The sequence below is a fragment of the Oncorhynchus mykiss genome, chromosome 22, assembly GCF_057628025.1.
Source record: "Oncorhynchus mykiss isolate SJ-2025 chromosome 22, ASM5762802v1, whole genome shotgun sequence".
Classification (NCBI taxonomy): Eukaryota; Metazoa; Chordata; class Actinopteri; order Salmoniformes; family Salmonidae; genus Oncorhynchus; species Oncorhynchus mykiss.
In genome coordinates, this window is record NC_143043.1 from 8,463,996 (window position 1) to 8,469,570 (window position 5,575).

Genomic DNA, 5,575 nt, shown 5'->3' on the forward strand with positions numbered 1-5,575 from the left:
GAAAAATCATAGTCGGTCGACCTCTAGTACACTCTCAGTAAAAAGTGCTCTCTTCTTCGGCTGTCCCCATAGTAGATCCCTTTTTGGTTCCATGTAGAAAGAACCCTTTCCACAGAGGGTTCTAACTGGAACCCAAAAGGGTTCTCCTATTGGGAGAGATGACATATCCTTTTGGAACCCTTCTTTCTAAGAATGCAGGCTCTTCTCGTAATATATAGTCTACTTATGCACCTTCGCTATTGCTATATGTGATATAGCATATAATCAAGGGTCACTGGTTGGATTTACTACACTCACTAAAAATAAAAATGCTTTTCCCCTAGTCCCCAGGTGAATCTGCTGGGCCATGTAATCTGCCACCATGGCAACCATCTCAGCTGTAATTAACTCAAGACTCTGAACTGTACTATTAGCTAGGATTTCCAAAGAGTTTTATTAATAACTTCCTGTGCTATTTTAGAAATACCATAAGAGGAAAAAGCAATCTCAAAGAATATCTCCGTTTCTGTAATCCCACGTTTATGACGGTGTGAAAAAGAAGAATTAAAATAATTTCTTACATGGGGTACTACATATCCCACATAACAAGACCCTTGCCACAACTTTGGTAACCAGGAATATGCATAGGATCCACAGATAAAGTAAGTCCCATTAGGAGCTCTCATACCATTATTACCAAAAGTATTGGCACAAAAAGTAGTCCTTGTGCCATTACTGAGAATCAATTCAAGACATTAGACATTCCGCAACCTTAGTACCGTCACAGGCAGATACATAGATCTGTTGTCTGATCACACTTACTCTGACCTACTTTGACAAGTTCCGAGAGAATGACCAATTAAAACATAACCACCCAACAGGGGCTTGTGTAATAACTAGGTAAGGTGGTCACTGATTAGTGTCATTGGTCATCTCAAATGAAGGAAGGTACTGCAGAACTAGCGACTCTGGCATGTTGATAGATACTCAACATTCTCAACCAAATTAGTACCAATCGCCTTATACCAATTAACATCTCTCCATGGACCCAACATTTCACAATGGTTAAAAGGAATTGCCCTTAATGGTATTCCTGCACTTGATGTGAATGGAGCAGATATACAAACCCAGCAACTACTTTGATTGACTACTGTGGCATAGTGTGTCCCTCATCCTGCTGATGCGTCTCTGTGTTAGAAATGGAAACACCACCCACATCCTGTATTAGGTGGAAACTCACAAGGAAAATAATTTCAAACATCTTTCACTTGTCTGCAAGACAATAATATTAAATTGTGCTATTGTCAAGGTAATCATTCACCAAGTCCTTTAAAAGTGATCTGCTCTTCCACACTGGTATCAGTCCCACATAGATAACTATTAGAAATGATGTTCTGACAGTCTGTCGGTAGTGAGGAATTCTTCTTCCGTTCCACTGGTTGCACTTCACCTGTTGATCTTGCATCTTTTCAGGTACAGTCAAGGGATATTGCTGCAGCCTCCCACTGTACATTCTCATAACCTGTAACGAAGGAAACAAAAAAAGTGAAATGAACATGTCCTGGTTTCAAGATAAATTGATATTTCACATATTTTCCTAAGTAAGCATGTCACAATTTTCAGGAGTAAGTTGGACATTTAACCGAGATATCCCTGATATGACGACTGCGGTATACAACATAGAATCATTTTACTATGCTTCTTCACCCAAGATTGGCCCCCAATTGCTAATCAATCAGTTCTTTATTCTCCAGGCTCCGCTTTGTCATCAAAAAGTGATATGAATGACATGTATCCATCATGATTTTCCCTGGACTTTTGATGTTGACTTCCTTATGAGCAAAAACTTGATAACGACCTTCCCATTTTGGCCCTAATGTGTCTGTCACATTTTTTTTACCATCACCAACTGTCCTGGCACTACATCATGTCCCCCCTCGGGAGTTATTCCCCATTAGAGAGCTGTATGCAATAGTTAAGCATTGTGTCATTCAAAGTGAATGCCTGCTTTTCTTGAATCTAACGTGCCTGGTATTGTCACATTGTCCATTGTAGTAACTACCCATTAACTACCCATGCCCAGCCTACCCCCCCCCCCCCCCCCCCACAATGCTTGAACCGTCTGTGTAAAAGAAAATCAAGGTTTTCCAACACATGACTATTAACCCATCAGAGAGATGATCCAAAGCCAACTCACAACAGTCATGTTCAAGTAGTGTGGTATCTGTAAGATACATCAGAGTAGCTAGATTACATGGTGTCTTTTCAATTATGCCCATGTCCCATAGATCTTTAATCACTACTTTAGTAGTGTCCATAGCTTCCTTGCTAATGGGATAATGCTTTGTGCAAGGTGGGGCAACACCTGTCAAGTACACTGGTTCCATTTCCAAAGTTCCACACATTTTTCTTCGTAGTCCAAATAGCATGGTTCTGAAGTGTAGAGCCTTGTAGTTGCCTAATTTGCCACGCCACCTTCAGAAATGTTCAATGCAGAATCCGTTGCATAATCACATCAAGGCCTAAAATAGGTTGTACAAATGAGCCTATCCACACCCCTGCATCAATAGAAATTAATAATGGTTTGGTTTGTATCATATCTGCCCCCCCCCCCTCCCCCCTCTTGTTTCCATTGTCCCTTAGACGTACCCTTCTTCTCATAAAATCATGTTTTCTTTTCCTACATTCTCGTTGCCTGTGACCAGAAATCCCGCAATAACGACATACACCAGGGTTCTCTTTTACTGAATGACTGTTGTTAGTTTCACTCGGAACCTGCATAACTCTGATAACCACGTCTCGTGGATGCTTAAAAGTTTTCAACCATTCATTCAACTGTTTTGGAGCTGCTTGTCTTTACTTCCTTTTACAGCCTGTGTTCTGGTTGGCCTAAGACATTGTTCGTCACTGCTGTCAGAATCTGTTGACTCAAAGACGGGCAGTGCTGACCAGATGCTTGAAACCTGATAGGCCTTGCACAACTCAGTGAGAATAGATTGGGAGAACAGAGGCCACAGGTGGGGGTCACGTCTGACTTTTTCACCCATGTCTCCTGCAACAAATGTGGAATTCCTCCTTTTAATGGTCTTTATTTGTTCACCAAGAGCTTTCAAACTATCCTTTTCTGTCTGCAATGTCATTATATTAACTTCAAAATATATCTCTGTTTATATATTTATTTATTTATCCCCAAAATATAAATATATACATTACCGTTCAAAAGTTTGGGGTCACTTAAAAATGTCCTTGTTTTTGAAAGAAAAGCAAATTCTTTTGTCCATTAAAATAACATCAAATTGATCAGAAATACAGTGTAGACATTGTTAATGTTGTAAATTACTATTGTAGCTGGAAACGGCTGATTTAATGGAATATCTACATAGGCGTAAAGAGGCCCATTATAAGCAACCATCACTCCTGTGTTCCAATGGCACGGTGTGTTAGCTAATCCAAGTTTATCATTTTAAATGGCTAATTGATCATTAGAAACCCCTTTTGCAATTATGTTAGCACAGCTGAAAACTGTTCTGATTTTAAAGAAGCATTATACAGTTGTGGCCTTTTTTGATAATGACACAAATATTAATTTTCACAAAGTCTGCTGCCTCAGTTTGTATGATGGCAATTTGCATATACTCCAGAATGTTATGAAGAGTGATCAGATGAATTGCAATTAATTTCAAAGTCCCTCTTTGCCATGCAAATGAACTGAATCCCCCAAAAACATTTCCACTGCATTTCAGCCCTGTCACAATAGAACCAGCTGACATCATGTCAGTGATTCTCTTGTTAACACAGGTGTGAGTGTTGATGAGGACAAGCCTGGAGATCACTCTGTCATGCTGATTGAGTTCAAATAACACACTGGAAGCTTCAAAAAAAGGGTGGTGCTTGGAATCATTGTTCTTCCTCTGTCAACCATGGTTACCTGCAAGGAGACACGTGCCGTCATCATTGCTTTGCACTAAAAGGGCTTCACGGGCAAGGATATTGCTGCCAGTAAGATTGCACCTAAATCAACCATTTATCGGATCATCAAGAAATTAAAGGAGAGCGGTTCAATTGTTGTAAAGAAGGCTTCAGGGCGCCCAAGAAAGTTTAGCAAGCGCCAGGACCGTCTCCTAAAGTTGATTCAGCTGCGGGAACAGGGCACCACCAGTACAGAGCTTGCTCAGAAATGGCAGCAGGCAGGTGTAGGCGAAGACTTTTGGAGGATGGCCTGGTGTCAAGAAGGGCAGCAAAGAAGCCACTTCTCTCCAGGAAAAACATCAGGGACAGACTGATATTCTGTAAAAGGTACAGGGATTAGACTGCTGAGGACTGGGGTAAAGTCATTTTCTCTGATGAATCCCCTTTCCAATATTTTGGGGCATCCGGAAAAAAGCTTGTCTGGAGAAGACAAGGTGAGCGCTACCATCAGTCCTGTGTCATGCCAACAGTAAAGCATCCTGAGACCATTCATGTGTGGGGTTGCTTCTCAGCCAAGGGAGTGGGCTTACTCACAATTTTACTTAAGAACACAGCCACGAATAAAGAATCGTACCAACACATCCTCCGAGAGCAACTTCTCCCAACCATCCAGGAACAGTTTGGTGACGAACAATGCCTTTTCCAGCATGATGGAGCACCTTGCCAAAAGGCAAAAGTGATAACTAAGTGGCTCGGGGAACAAAACATAGATATTTTGGGTCCATGACCAGGAAACTCCCCAGACTTTAATCTCATTGAGAACTTGTGGTCTATCCTCAAGAGGCGGGTGGACAAACAAAAACCCACAGATTCTGACAAACTCCAAGCATTGACTATACAAGAATGGGCTGCCATCAGTCAGGCCCAGAAGTTAATTGACAGCATGTCAGGGCGGATTGCAGAGGTGTTGAAAAAGAAGGGTCAACACTGCAAATATTGACTCTTTGCATCAACTTCATGTATTTGGTAATAAAAGCCTTTGACACTTATGAAAGTGTAGTAACATCTGGTAAAAATATCTAAAGACACTGAAGCAGCAAACTTTGTGGAAATTAATATTTGTGTCATTCTCAACTTTTGGCCACGACTGTATATAACCACTTGACGACTCAAACCACTTGTAGAACACACATTGTTTCTGTCGGGCCTGGCTACCCATAAAACATATGTTCACTTCCAAGCATTCTGAATGCGGCTCACAAGGCTTGTACACATGTACACATCAAGATAGGAGTATAATGAAGCAAAAACAAATGATAAAGGGGAATAGTAAATATACTAACTTAAATGGGAAAATCTACAAGACTTGATACAATAATTGAAGGCAAAATACATGTATTCAGGGGATAGTGGCTCAAGTAACGTTATCTGGTATCAATAATGGACAATCATGTCTATTTACCAAAGTTCAGGTTTTCAATTGTCTTTGTAGTAAAAGCCAGTGGGGGACATTAGTGACTCAAATAGTTGAGATGTGAGCGGGGAGTGTTCAGTTAGAAAAGTCACTATAATCCACAATGACTTGTCGAGTACGATTGGAAGGAATTCACCCCAGTTGAAAGTCTATGGAAGGAGAAAGGTAGTCTTCTTAACTTAGGGAAGGGTGAATGCGCTTCACCTTCCCAGT